We start from the raw sequence: 16,637 nt of genomic DNA on the forward strand, positions 1-16,637 counted from the left end.
CCAAGATAAATTCTTTGAATGCTTCCCATCTTCCCGTCTTTGGCACCATACCTTTGATGTGTTCGTTACTTGTTGCATATGCCACATCACTTTGATCTCCTGTCTTAGGTTCGTCTATTTCCGAATTTTTTTCCCCATGGGTTTTCTGCAGGTTGCCAGAGTTTAGTACCGCTATGTTGATCAGACCTTCTTGTCCACAAGGGTTATGTGCGGCCTGTTGTGCGGGATTGTCCTATCCGTTGTAATGGCACGGTCCCAGTACACCTTGTGGGTTCAGGTCTCTAGTACTGCTCGGGGTTCGCACTTGTAATACGGTACACTTTATTCGATCAACTAGTATTTCCTTGTTAGCTTCTGGTGTATTATCCTGGCTACCTGGTCGTGTCTATGAGTGTACTCAGGCTGGGTGATCACTTGGCATTCCACGGAGATGTGGTGGATTGTTTCTGAGGCCAGGTGGCATCTTCAACACGTGTGATTGGACACTCCTGGGTCCTTGGTGATGAATTTTTTTATAGTTCCTGGTATTGATTGCCTGGTCTTGGATGGCGAGCATGAATCTTTCAGTCTCGGGGAAAAGCGTCCAGCTCGTGAGCCATGGCGCCTCCGTAGCCAGGTGGGAAGGAGCAGCAGTGCGTAGCACACGCTTCTTGATTAGACCGGGGTTCGAGCCCGTCACCACCAAATACGGAGAATGCGGAAAGGTCAGGGAATGACCACCGCATATCCCGGAGCAATATGGCCGTAGTTGCTAATGCTCCTAAAAACCAAATAACAAACAAACAAACAACAAACATCGTGAGCCATGCATTCGAAGCAATTTTATCTGTGTGCTCTTGATGGAGATCATTGTAGTGTCTGCCATGGCGTGTCTTCTCTGCCCATCCTTCTAGCTTCTTTTGTACCTCCTGGTGGGGGGGAGGACTCCTCGCTTAGGTTGAGTGGGGTTTACCGCTTGTCTATCTTCCTTAGGGCCTGTTGAAGTGCTACAGTGTGTTTCTGGAAGTAATCCTTCAGGTTAACTATCGCTGTCTTCTGTTGTTCAATGAGGTCTATGAGGCCCCTTCCTCATTCTTCCCGGCCAGTTGTCAATCTATCCACGGCAAAATTCAGATGGTATTGGCAGCCTTGGTCATCATTGTCCTTGTTTTTCTCATGATGTCCTCCAGCTCGATGTTAGTCTAATCTATGACCGCGAAGAAATATGTGACTGCATATGTATTTATGTCTTTACCTGTGTTCCCGCCGTTCAGGTTTGTTTTTAGCATGCTTTTGAGTCTCTAACTGCTGAGCCTGCATCATCCTCAAGTATTTGTAGGCCTCTCCCTCTGGCATTGCTTCGATCTCTTTATCAGTCTGCAGCTGATAGTTTCGGTTGTCCAAATTTCCCCGGTGCAATTCGTGGGTCTTGCATTTGTCTTGAACAAAATCCATCCTAATATCATTGCTAAATTCTTTGGTTATCTGGAGTAGTTACCGGAGCTATTTCTCGTTTCCCCCATAGAGCTTGATGCCATCCGTGTACATGGATGAAATGACATCAAGCTCTATTTGTCGTTTTTTTTCTCGACCCCATAGAGCTTGAGGTCATCCATGTACATCAGGTTGGTGAGGGTGTATAGGTTCTACCTTCCTTCTTTGAATTTATATCCGAACTTGCTACTGTTGAGCATGGTGGATAGCGGTATAAGTACAGTAATATTATTATTCCTCTTATATTATTTCTCCCTGATGGGGTTCCACCTCGTGATGGGTATTGCTACCAAGTACACAGGGTGGTTATTGTTATGTTTACCAATTGACGAAAGAAAGTGTACCATACTACAAGTAGTAATAATAATAATAATAATAATAATATTATTATTATTATTATTGTTATTACATACCCAACAATAAGAAATCAAACGACAAGCCTACACTAATTCTGAAATTTTCAAATCATGTGGTAAAGGAAAAATGGATGGCAAAGGCGATCCGACTGACAGCAAATGATGTATATCAGAACAATAGCAATATTCCAATCTACATATATGACCACCTAACAACTTACCTCAAGCAATTGTTTTGGGAAACAAAGCAATTAGGAAAAACTCACAGTTACAAATTTTTATGGTTGCAACATGGAAGGACCTGCATATATAAAATAGACTGTTTAATTGTGAATAATTGTAATTTTCTGAAATCTATACCTAAGGTTAAATTTAAACATCAGGTATGCTTTTTGAGGAATCACAGATTTTCAATTCAACTTTACATTTTTTAAATAATCCTAGTATTCAAGCGCTTATAATTGATAAAAATCAGTTCTTTATGGTAGCTCTGAATATCAGATCATCGAAAATTGGTTTAACTTCTTACAATATATTAATGCAATGAAAATACACTTCATGTATATTTTCATTAACAGAGGTTAACATAAAAAGTGATGAAATTTCAAATTATAACATACAAGGTTATGACAAGGTCTATATTTTGAGAGATTTGAGAAGGGGTGGAGAAATAATAATATACTATAGAACATGCTTTAAGGCAATACAGGTCAACCACTTAACTCAGTCTTGTGAAAACTGCTGTGTCAAATTATTGGGAGATAATCCAGAAAACACATTCATGATTTGTGCATTTTATAGGTCACCATCAGATTCAATAAACAGCTTCCTAATAGAATTAGATAATATAATTATGCAATGGGATGACATACAGACTGAAAAGACCAGGAGATTTCAATATCAATTTACTAACAGATGAAACGGAATTATGGATTTGAACATACCTTATTTAGAATAACTAGGCAACAAAGGATGGAGGGAGATAGAACAGTAAGTTCTTGTTTAGATCACTTTATAACAAACATCAAGTTAAAGTATGCTAATTCATACATACTATTAAATCAACTTTCAGATCACAGAACATGTATGCTAATTCATACTACTATTAAATCAACTTTCAGATCACAGAACATGTATGCTAATTCATACATACTATTAAATCAACTTTCAGATCACAGAACATGTATGCTAATAGTAGATATGTATTCAAAACAACACCCATGTGAAGAAAAAAATTAACAAATGCTACGTAGAAAAATTATTTATCAACAGGGAAACTGAAACAGAACATAGAAAACTTGTTAATACAAGAGCAAGCATCTTATACAAGAAATGTAAATGTCTTTTCAAATAAGATAATACAAATGATAAATAATTCGAGGTTTAATATCGATAGAAAAGTAAACCACTCAGCCTGCAACATAAACACTAGGATCAAGCTTAATAAACCTTGGATGACTAACAAAATAGAAGAATTAATGGTACAAAGGGATAAATATTTCAGGCAGTATAGAAATTGTCCATCAAAGATAGAACACTATCACAATTATAAAACTCAGAAATAAACTGACAGGTATGATAAGAAAACAAAAAAACACTTATTACAATCCACTTTTTATGGATAAGCATAAAAGGAAAAATGGAACGTTATAAATAAACTATTAAGTACAAGGAAGGAAAAAACAAGGGGAAACCAAATTAAAACACTATTAGAACAGATATATGGTACAAACAAACAATATGAGGCTGCAAATAGATTTGCCAAAGCTGTATTAGATCTCAACAGATATAATTTACATTATTGCCAACTTCCTTTACTAAACAAGATAGTCTTCCTCAGATAGTAAACTCTTGTGTAGTCTTAACTCCACAATATACTGAGATTCTTAAGATTATAGAACAGTTAAAGAACAAGAAATCTTATGGACTGGACAGTATTGCAGTAACCGAAGTAAAGAGAAACAAAGAGCTGTTCTCTTGGTGGAACTTATAGCACGGATGTTAGAGTCAGGAAGCTATCCTACAAATTTACTTTCTTTTAAGATAATTCCTATATATAAAAAGGGACCGCCAGATGACTTTTGCAATTACAGATCAATAATAATACAGTCAGTTATTAATAAGATAATAGAAAATTATATATTTTCCTATATAAAAGCAAATACTTACATCAATATGGGCTGCTAAACACCTCTATTTTCATATCAGAAGGGCAAGAGCACACAGACATTATTAGAGAATTTAGTAGACTCTTTTAACTTACATTTAAACAATAACTTCACAATGATTTTATTTATAAATTTGACCAAAGCATATGACTTAATTGATATACCAATATTGCAACAGAAATTACAGAAATATGGTATTAGGGGAAGAATTAATCAACTCTTAGCAAGTTATTTAACCAATAGAAATATAACAGTTGAAGTAGAAAATACAAAGGGAAAATCATATGTAAAAAAAGGAGTTCCACAGGGCACTCATGCTGGGCCAATCATGTTCAACATCTTTATAAATGACATATTCGAAGTAATAAAGAACTCCTTTATAAAAATTTATGCAGATGATATAATCTTATATACAATTGGAAAGAACCTGACAAAAACCCAGGGTCCTGAGCTGGATATCATCATTCTTCTCTTTCTTGGTGATTCCTTCCTTTCTCTCTCTCTCTCTCTCTCTCTCTCTCTCAGGGTAACGCGGGAATTTTTTTTTTTTTTGGCTGGTGCAGCATAAGCCTCAAGCTTCCTTGCACCATAGGGCTAATAATAATAATGATAATAATAAAATGGCAAAAGATTTACAGCAGAATGTAATACATTTACAAACTTGGTTGCATGATAATAAATTAGAACTCAGCTTTGAAAAGACAAAATTTTTGGTAATTAGACCTCCTCATCAAACCTTGGACATTTATCCCTCTATTAAATTACATAAACATGAATGCCTACATGATCAGAATTTCCAGAATTGCAAATGTCTAACTGTGGAAGAAGTTTCATATCATTGTTACCTTGGGTTATGGATTGACTACAGTCTAAGTTGGGCAATGCATATAACAAATATGTACAAAAAAATGAGATTTTATGTGTACTTTTTTTACTACATTAAGAATAAGTTAAATCTTAGAACAAAAGTTACCTTATGTTATGCATTAGTGGACTCCCAACTCAATTATTTAGTAAATTTATGGGCATGAGCAAATATAACAGAAATAAGGGTAATAAACAACTTAATTAATAGGATTTTGGAACTTTTAATGGGGGAAAACTCTTGGAATGACCTGAATAAGAGAAGGCAATTTTTGTTAAAATACAAAATACTGTATCCAGTTCAAAAACTGAAGTTAAATTTATTCTTGAAAAATCTTAACACTATTTATGAAGAACCAAATCTGCAATCGAATGGCACACATAATTTAAGGAACCCATAACCAATTACTTTGCCTCACCCTAGGGTACTAAATAGATTTGGAGATAGGCACACAATGAATATAATACTGTATACAACTTGCTGGCTAGTGTTGATTTCAGGCTCAGGAGAAATTATTCCATCTCCAAATTAAAATTTCTAATAAGAAAATTCTTGATACTCAATGATACAGTGGATTAAAATTGCTATACAGATAAATTACAAGTTCTTTTTACAGTGTGGAATGTACTATGAGTAGTGACTTCATTGTCTTTTCTGGTAGTAAAACAATTTGTATACCAAACTGTTGTAAATGAAAAATTTCAACTTGTCAAGGAATTCACTTTTCTTAACAAGTTCATTTATTGTAAACATATTCTCTCCATAAATAAATTGTATTGTATTGTATTATTATTATTATTATTATTGTTGCTCTTATATTATTTCTTCCTGATTGGGGGATTCCAATCGGTGATAGGTACTGCTACCAAGCACACAGGGTGGTTGTAATGTCTGGTGTTACTGTTGGTAGAGGAATTCTCTGAATATCCTACAGGTGTTTAGGATTGCGAATTTCTGGAGTTCCTTGTAGGTGTTCTCTGGGAGACTGATTGCTGCTAGGCTGCTATCTAGAGTCTTTGATACCATACCGATCGTGGACAGGATGATCGGGATGGTTGATACTTCTTGCATATGCCACATTTTCCTGACCTCATGGCTCACGTTCGTGTAGTTTATAATTTTTTCCTCATGGGTTTTTTGGACATTGCAAGTGTTGGGCACCGCTATGTCAATCAGGTTGGTAGTATTTTCCATCTTGTCCACAAGGGTTATGTCCGGTCTGTTGTGCAGGATAGTCTTGTTCGTTATTATGGCACGGTCCCTGTACAGCTTGTGGGTTGAGGTCTCTAGTACTGCATTGGGTTCATACTTGTAGTATGGTACATTTTCTGTGGTCAACTGGTATTTCCTCACTAGCTTCTGATGTATTATCCTGGCTACCTGGTCGTGTGTATGAGTGTACCCAGTCTGGGTGATGTGCCGGATCGTTTCTAATGCCAGGTGCCATTGTCGACATATGTCATCAGACATTCCAGGTTCCTTTGCAACCAATTTTCTATAGTTTCTGGTATTGTTTCCCTGCCCTTCAATGACCAGCAAGAATCCTTCAGTCTCGGGAAAGAGCATCATGCTTGTGAGCCATGCATTAGAAGCAATAATATCGATGGGATCTTGATGGAGGTCATTCAAGTGTCTGCCTTGGAGTGTCTTCTTTGCCCAACTTTCTAGCTTCGTTTCTTGTGCCGTCTGGGCAGAAGGGGTTCCTCGCTTAGGTTGAGTGGGGTATACCTCTGATCTATCTTCCTTATGGCCTGATAGTAGTAGTAGTAGTAGTAGTAGTAGTGGCATGTGATGCAAGAAAGCAAATGTATGAACTTATGCAGCATCAGCCAAAAAAAAAAAAAAAAAAAAAAATCACACCATTCCCTCCAAATGCCTGTCCAGTTCCTCCTTAAATTTATTCAACCTATCAACTTCCACAATGACAGATGGAAGTTTGTTCCAGCAATTAACCACCTGTTGGCTAAAGGCAAATTTCCGCACATCTATTCTACATCTGTCCTTTCGTAATTTGAATTTATGCCCCCTTAGGTTCGTAATCTGAACAAGTGGAAGGATCCCATCAGAGTTCAGCGTGCTGAACCCATTCAAGGCCTTATACACCTCAATCAGATCACCGCGCAGGTGCCTAGTCTCCAGCCACTGCAATTTGCAGAATTTAAGCCTCTCTTGATAAGAGGATCCCTTCATTCCCCTCACCAATCTTGTTGCCCTTCTCTGTACATGCTCAAGTAAATCTACATGCTTCCCAAAATGAGGCCTCCAGACCTGTACGCAGTACTCAAGGCGTGGCCTGACCATTGCCTTATACAGAGGGACAATCACCTCCTTTTCCCTGCTAGCAAAATTCCTATATATCATTGACAAAACCCCATGACCTGCCCTGGCAGCCTGTCTGCATTGCTCAGAAAACTTCATATCAGCCTGCACAATTACTCCCAGGTCTTTTTCATTTTCTACCACCTTAAGTGTAATACCACACAGTTGGTACGTTTCTCTGGGGTTACTTCTACCCATATGCAGTACTTTGCATTTGTCAAGGTTAAACTTCAGTTGCCACTTCTTAGTCCATCTGCCCAAATTATCTAGATCCTGTTGCAGTAGCATACTGCCATTACTGTCATTAACAACCCTACCAACCTTTGTATCATCTGCAAACTTCGACATTAAGTCTGATATACCTTCATTAATATCATTGATAAATATACAAAACAACAGTGGACCTAACACCGAATATTTTATCTATATGCTTATTTTAGGAGATCATTGTAGTGTCTGCAATGGAGTCTCTTCTCTGCCTATCTTTCTATCTTCGTTTGTACCTCCTAATTGGGGGGGGTCCTTACTTAGGTTGAGTGGGGTATACCGCTTGTCTATCTTCCTTAGGTCCTGTGGATTTCTGTGCTGCTGTGGATTTCTGGAAGTAATCCTTCAGTTTAACTATACCTGTCTTCTGTCGCTCAATGAGGTCTATGAGGCCCCTTTTTCCTTCTTTCCGGACAATTGTCAATCTCTGCAAGGTAGATTTTGGAAGGCGTTGGCAGCTCTTGATCACCATTGTTCTTGTCTTTCTCATGATATTCCTGTCCTCCAGCTCGAGATTAGTTCAATCTATGACCCCGAAGGAGTGTGTTAGCACTGGGACTGCATAAGTATTTATTAGCATTATCATTAGTAGAGGCATATGATGCAAGTAAGCAAGCTTATTCAGCATCAGCCAAAAAAAAAAAAAAAAGAAAAACACAACCACTACCCCCATGTCACCCCTCCGTTCGTTCGAAATACCTGTCCAGCTGAGCCTTAAATTTGTTTAGGCTATCAACTTCAACAAGTGTTGGAAGTCTATTCCACAAACCAACTGCCCGCTGATTCTTGCACTGCTTCTATTGAAATGAGCAGAAGTCTGAAAAACAAGATGCAGGATATTTCAGAGACTGCTGGTAGTCATTGCGGTACAAGTAAACACATGGGTTGTGTTAGGGTAGCTAAAAATAGAAACAGGTGCATGTATACCTGCGTGTACACCAATGCTAGGAGTTTGGTAAATAAATTTGATGAATTTGAGGTATTGCTCAAAACATCAAAGGCAGATATTGTTGGGATATCAGAGACGTGGTGTCACACAGATATAAGTAATGCGGAACTGGAATTTGGGGAATACAATGTGTATAGAAAGGATAGACAGGACAGGAGGGGAGGAGGGGTTATGCTATTAATTAAGAAACACATAAAGTCCAAGGAAGTGAAGCCAGTCGACATCGATGGACAGGGCAGTGTCGAGTCAGTTTGGTGTGACATAAGCATAGGGAAATCAAAATTGAGAGTAGGAGTGTGCTATAGGCCTAATGACTCTGATGAGTATAATAAGATATTGTACAGGGAAATAGAGTGGGCCAGTAAATCAGAGAGTCTTATAATGGGGGACTTTAATTTCCCAGATATTGACTGGAATTTGTGGGTTGGTCACTCGCACACTAGCAAGGCTTTTGTGGATTTATTAGATGATTGTTTTCCACATCAGCATGTTCGTGAGGCAACAAGAGGGAGCAATACTCTTGATCTGATTATCAGTAGTGATTCTTCTTGCATTAAGAACCTGCAGATAAATGAACCACTAGGTGGCAGTGATCACAGTGTGTTGAAGTGGGATTTACTCAAAGAGGTAACTACCATCAGAGGTAAAGGGAAGGGTTTTTGTTTTCTTAAAGGCGACTATGATGGTCTGAGACAGTATTTAAATTCTATACAGTGGGACCAACTGATGATGTTACCAACAGCAAACTCAAAATGGGAAGCATTCAAGGAACTAATCTTGGAAGCTACCAGGCTTTACATACCAACTAAGAAATATTGTTCAAGGTTTAGGCCTAAATGGTTGTCAGATGAACTAATGAGACATGTGGCAGAGTAGAAAAATGCATGGGATACATACAAATTAATGGGTGACATGGAAGCCTATGATAGATATAAGTTGGTCTGTAACCAAGTCACAAAGGAGATTAGGCAGGCAAAGGCAGACTATGAAAAATCCTTGGCAAAGGATGCAAAGAAAAACAGAAAAGAGCTCTTTACATACTTGAACTCGAAAAGGAAAGGGATGAATCAGATTGGTCCACTGGATATTGATGGTTCAACAGTTGAGGATCCTGCTCAGGTGGCTAACAATCTAAACGAGTATTTTGCATCTACATTCACGCATGAGGAGTTATTCAGGAAGGAGAATGATGTAGGTAAAGTAAACATTGGCAGTGAGCTGGATGATTTTGTAATAACTGAGAGGAAAGTGGAGGAGAGATTGTTGAGGATAAACATAAAAAAGGCACCTGGGGTGGATGGGATCTATCCAGTTATATTAAAGGAGGCAGCAAAGGAAGTATGCAAACCCCTAGCCATAATTATGAGAGCTTCTTTGGACTCAGGGGAGGTACCCATAGACTGGAGATGTGCAAATGTAACCCCAATTCACAAAGGAGGATCAAAGGCTGACACAAGTAATTATAGACCTGTTAGTTTAACTTCTGTTCCAGGTAAATTAATGGAGGCACTGGTTAAAGAAGCACTGCAGGATCATCTAGACAAGAATTCAGTTATAGCTCAGACGCAGCATGGTTTTGTTAAGGGCAGGTCTTGCCTGACCAATTTGATTGGATACTATGATGTAGTCACAAAAGAACTGGATGCAGGGAATAACTTTGATATTATATATTTGGATCTTAGAAAGGCTTTTGATACTGTTGCACATGGAAGTCTGCTGCACAAATTGGAGCAGTGTGGCATTGGAGGGAAATTGCTGCTATGGATAAGGGGATGGTTGAGTGGCAGAAGACAGAGAGTGGTAATCAATGGACACTGCTCAACGTGGACTAATGTTATTAGTGGAGTTCCTCAAGGTTCAGTGTTGGGTCCGTTGTTGTTTTCGGTGTTTATGAATGATATTGATGATGGGATATCAAGTTTAATGTCCAAGTTTGCAGATGATACAAAGGTTGGCAGGGTCGTTAAGGACAATACTGACGCTATGCTGCTGCAACAGGATCTGGAAAGGTTGAACAGATGAGCTGAGAGGTGGCAAATGAGGTTTAACATCGACAAATGTAAAGTGCTGCATATGGGAAACAGTAACCCCAGAGCAACGTATCAACTCTGCGGTACTACACTGACAGTGGTGGAGAATGAAAAGGACCTGGGGGTAATTGTGCAGGCAGATATGAAGTTCTCTGAGCAGTGCAGACGAGCTGCAAGAGTAGCTCATGGTGTCTTGTCAATGATAAAGAGGAATTTTTCTAGCAGGGATAAGGAGGTGATTATTCCCTTGTATAAGGCAATGGTAAGGCCACATCTTGAGTACTGTATACAGGTCTGGAGGCCTCATTTCAAGAAGGATGTAGAGCTGCTGGAACGGATACAGAGAAGGGCAACAAGATTAGTAAATGGAACAAAGGGTTGCTCTTACGAAGAAAGGCTTAAGTTTTCCAAATTACAGAGTTTGGAGACTAGGCACCGGCGAGGTGATCTGATAGAGGTGTATAAGGCTTTGAATGGTTTGAGCATGCTCAATGCCAATGGGATTCTTCATCTTTCTCAGAATAATCACCTCAGAGGGCATAAATTCAAATTGAGGAAGGACGGATGTCGGATAGATGTGCGGAAATTTGCCTTTGGCCAGGGGGTGGTTGGTTGGTGGAACCGACTTCCATCACTTGTTGTTGAAGTTGATAGCCTAAACAAATTTAAAGCTCAACTGGACAGGTATTTCGAACGAACGGAGGGGTGAAATGGGAGTGGGTTTTTTTTTTTTTTTTTGGCTGATGCTGAATAAGCTTGCTTTCTTGCATCATATGCCTCTGCTAATGCTAATGCTAATGCTAATGCTAAAGGCGAATTTCCGCACATCTATCCGACATCCGTCCTTCCTCAATTTGAATTTATGCCCTCTCAGGTGATTACTCTGAGCAAGAGGAAGAATCCCATCGGCATTGAGCATGCTCAAGCCATTCAGAGCACACCTCTATCAGATCACCTCGCCGATGCCTAGTCTCCAGACTCTGTAATTTGCAAAACTAAGCCTTTCTTCGTAAGAGCAACCCTTTGTTCCATTCACTAATCTTGTTGCCCTTCTCCGTACTCGTTCCAGCAGCTCTACATCCTTCTTGAAATGAGGCCTCCAGACCTGTATACAGTACTCAAGGTGTGGCCTGACCAATGCCTTATACAAGGGAATAATCACATCCCTATCCCTGCTAGAAATATTCCTGTATATCTTGACAAGACACCATGAGCTACTCTTGCCGCTCGTGTGCACTGCTCAGAGAACTTCATATCTGCCTGAACAATTACCCCCAGGTCATTTTCATACTCTACCACTGTCAGCGTAGTACCACAAAGTTGATACGTTGATCTGGGGTTACTGTTTCCCATACGTAGTACTTTACATTTGTCAATGTTAAATTTCATTTGCCACCTTGAAGCCCATCTGCTCAACCTTTCCAGATCCTGTTGCAGCAGCATTGCATCAGTAGTGTCCTTAACAACCCTGCCAACCTTTGTATCATCTGCAAACTTGGACATTAAGCTTGATATACCATAATCAATATCATTTATAAATACAAAAAACAACAATTGACAGAACCCTGAACCCTGAGGAACTCGAACTAATAACATTAGTCCACGTTGAGCAGTGTCCATTGATTACCACTCTCTCTCTTCTGCCACTCAACCATCACTTTATCCATAGCAGCAATTTGCCACCAATGCCACACTGCTCCAATTTGTGCAGCAGTCTTCCATGCGCAACAGTATCAAAAGCCTTTCTAAGATCCAAATATATAATATCAAAGTTATTCCCTGCATCCAGTTCTTTTGTGACTACATCATAGTATCCAATGAAATTGGTCAGACAAGACCTGCCCTTAACAAAACCATGCTGTGTCTGAGCTATAACTGAATTCTTGTCTAGATGATCCTGCAGTGCTTCTTTCACCAGTGCTTCCATTAATTTTCCTGGAACCGAAGTTAAACTAACAGGTCTATAATTACTCGTGTCAGCCTTTGATCGTCCTTTGTGAATTGAGTTTCACATTTGCACATCTCCAGTCTATGGGTACCTCCCCTGAGTCCAAAGAAGCTCCATAATTATGGCTAGGGGTTTGCTTACTTCCTTTGCTGCCTCCTTTAATATAACTGGATAGATCCCATCCACCGCTGGTGCCTTTTTTATGTTTATCCTCAACAATATCTCCTCCACTTTCCTCTCAGTTATTAGAAAATCATCTAGCTCACTTCCAATGTTTACTTCACCTACTACATTCCCCTTCCTGAATAACTCCTCATGTGTGAATGTAGATACAAAATACTCGTTTAGATTGTTAGCCACCTGAGCAGGATCCTCAACTGTTGAACCATCAACATCCAGTGGACCAATCTGATTCATGCCTTTCCTTCTTGAGTTTAAATAGGTAAAGAACTCTTTTCTGTTTTTCTTTGCATCCTTTGCCAAGGATTTCTCATAATCTGCCTTTGCCTGCCTAATCTCCTTTGTGACTTGGTTACAGACTAACTTATATCTATCATAGGCTTCCATGTCACTCATTAATTTGTATGTATCCCATGCATTTTTCTTCTCTGCCATATGTCTCATTAGTTCATCTGACAACCATTTAGGCCTGAACCTTGAACAATATTTCTTGGTTGGTATGTAAAGCCTGGTAGCTTCCAAGATTAGTTCCTTGAATGCTTCCCATTTTGAATTTGCTGTTGGTAACATCATCAGTTGGTCTCACCGTATAGAATTTAAATACTGTCTCAGACCATTTTAACTGTGTTCCCTCCGTTCACCTTTGCTTTTAGCAGTCTTCTGAGTCTCTAATGGTATTTTTCTATGATTTTTCGATAATTTCCTTGTTATTATTATTATTATTATATTATTTCTACCTGATTGGGGATTCCACCTCGTGACAGGTATTGCTACCAAGTACATAGGATGGTTGCTATATCTGACGTTACTATTCGTCGAGGAACTCTCTGACAATCCTACAGGTGTTCAGGATTGTGATTTTCTGGAGTTTCTTGTACGTGTTCGACTGGAGACCTATTGCCGCTAGGCTGTTATGGCACTATACCTGTGGTCGACACGCTGATCGGGATGGTCGCTACTTCTTGCATACTTCTTTGATCTCCTGTCTTAGGTTCGTGTACTTCCTGATTTCTTCCCCATTGGTTTTCTGCAGGTTGCCAGTGTTGGGTACCCCTATGAACTAAAAACCTTGACAGTTTCACTTGTGTCCCGGGGAAAATATTGGAATTACTGGTTAAAGAAGCTTTGCAGAAGCATCTCGATAAGACTGAAGTAATAGTTAAGACACATCATGAGTTTGTTAAAGGGAGGTGTTTTCTGACCAATCTGATTGGATACTATGATGTGGTCACAAAGGAACTGAATGCCAAAACAATTTTGGTATCATATACTTGGATTTGAGGAAAGTTTTTGATACTGTTGCACATGGAAAAGTGCTGTAAAAATTGGAGAAATATGGCATAAAGTGTAAGTTGCTACAATGGATAAAGAGTTGGTTGTGTATGTGACAAAGAGTGTGGTAATCAATGGACACTGCTCGTCGTGGAGAAATGTTATTAGTGGAGTTCCCCAAGGTTCGGTGCTGGGCCAATTTTTATTTTCTTTATTCGTGAATGCTATTGATGAAGGTAAATCAGGATTAATGTCCAATTTTGCAGATGATACAGAGGTTGGCATGGTTGTTAATGATTATAAGCACAGTGTTCTACACCTACTGGTTCTAGATAAGTTGGGCAAATGGGCAGAGAAGTGGCAACTGAAGTTTAACGTTGACAAATGCAAAGTACTGTTTGTGGACAGCAATAACCGAAGAGAAATATTCGGTTATTGCTGTTCACAAAATATCCACTCTGGGGAACTACACTCAGTGAAGTAGAAAATGAAAAAGAATTGTGAGTAATTGTGCAGTCTAATATGAAATTCGTGGAGCAACGCATATGAGCTGTCAGGGCTGGTCATGGAGTCTTATCAATGATATATAGGAATTTTGCTAGCAGGGCCAGGGAGGTGATTATCCCGTTAAAGAAGGCAGTGGTCAGGCGACACCTAGAGTACTGTGTATAGGTCTGGAGGCGTGATTTTAGACAGCATGCAGAGTCGCTAGAACGAGTACAAAGTTGGGCAAGAAGATTGGTGAGGGGAACAAAAGGTTGCTCTTACCGAGAAAGATTAAGTTCTGCACATTCCACGCCTGGAGAGTAGACAACTGCGAGGTGATGTGATTGATGTGTCTAAGACCTTGCACGGGTTGAGCAAACTGAATGTTTTGCAAGAATGGGATAAACTTAAATAGAAAGGGTGCAAGAATATTTACTGATGCTATCGGCGTACTGTTAAGTGGGTCGGAAAAATGAAAGTTTGGGGGGAATACAATGACTAATAGATTAACAGTAGCCATTGGCCGAGATGAAAGTGATCCTTGCACAGCTTCTATTGGAATTAGCAGCAGCCTGGAAAACAAGGTGCAGAAGTCATCTCAGAGAATGCTGGGAGTCACTGCGATTCAAATAAACACAGTGCTTGTGTTAGGGTAGCTAAGAATAGGAACATGTGCATGTATACTCTCGTACACACCAAAGCTAGAAGTTTGGTAAATAAATTTAATGAATTTGATTTATTGTTCAAAACATCAAAGGCAGATATTGTTGGGATATTAGAGACATATTGTCACTCAGATATAAGGAATGCAGAACAGGAATTTGGGGAGTACAATGTGTACAGAAAGGGTAGACATGATGGAATATCGGAGGGGTTATGCTATTAGTTAAGAAACACATAAAATCCAAGGAATTGGATTTTATGTGTTTCTTAACTAATAGTAGACATCGCTGCACTGTCCAGCGATGTCTACTGAAGCCAGTAGACATCGCTGGACAGTGCAATGTCGAGTCAGTTTCGTGTGACATTAACATTGGAAGACCAAAATTGAGAGCAGGTGTGTGATTATAGGCCTAATGACTCTGATGAGTATAATAAGAAACTGTGCAGGGAAATAGAGTGGGCCAATAAATCAGAGAGTCTTATAATGGGAGATTTTTAATTTCTCAGATATTAACTGGAAATTGTGATTTGATCACTCACACACTAGCAAGGCTTTTGTGGATTTAGTGGATGATTGTTTTCTTCATCAGCATGTTCGGGAGGCAACTAGAGGGAGCAATACTCTTGATCTGATTGTCAATCAGATCAAGAGAAGATAAGGGTTTTTACTTTCGTAGAGGTGACTACGGTGGTCCGAGACAGTATTTAAATTCTATATTGTGGGACCAATTGATGATGCTACCAACAGCAAATTCAAAATGACAAGCATTCAAAGAATTTATCTTGGAAACTACTAGCCTTCACATACCAATTAAGAAATATTGTCGAAGGTTTAGGCCGAAATGGATATCAGAAGAACTAATGTGACAAATGGCAGAGAAGAAAAATGCATGGGACACATAAATTAATGAGTGACATCGAAGCCTATGATAGATATAAGCTGGTCTGTAACGATGTCGCAAAAATGATTAGGCAGGCAAAGGCACATTATGAGAAATCTTTAACAAAAGAATGAAAAGAAAAACAGCAAAAAGTTCTTTACCTATGTAAACTTTAGAAGGAAAGGTATGTATCAGATTGGTCCACTAGATTTTTCTGATTCCACCGTTGATGATCTGGTTAGTTGGCTAACAAACTAAATTAGTATTTTTCAGATACCTTCACGCATGAGGAGTTATACAGGGAGGGGAACCAGACGTGAATTAAACTCTGGCAGTGTGCTAGATGATTTTGTAATAACTGACAGGAAACTGGTGGAGAAATTTCTGAAGATAAACTTAAAAAGCACTGGAGTGGATGGGATCTATCCAGTTATAGAAAAGGAGGCAGCAATGGAAGTAAGCGATCCCTTAGCTATAATTATGAGAACTTCTTTGGACTCAGGGAAGGTACCCATGGACTGGAGATATGCAAATGTGACCCCAATCCACAAAGAAAGATCGAAGGGCGACACAGGTAATTATAGACCTGTTAGTTTAACTTCTGTTCCAGGAAAATTAAAGGAGGCACTGGTTAAAGAAGCACTGGAGCAGCATCAAGAGTAGACTTCAGTTCTAGCTCGGGCAAAGCATGGTTTTGTTAAGGGAAAATCTTGCCTGACCAGTTTCATTGAATACTATGATGTGGTCACATACGAACTGGATTTAGGTAATAACTTTGAT

The sequence above is a fragment of the Mastigoproctus giganteus genome, chromosome 3 (genome assembly GCF_048544385.1).
Source record: "Mastigoproctus giganteus isolate SK-2022 chromosome 3, ASM4854438v1, whole genome shotgun sequence".
Taxonomy (NCBI): Eukaryota; Metazoa; Arthropoda; class Arachnida; order Uropygi; family Thelyphonidae; genus Mastigoproctus; species Mastigoproctus giganteus.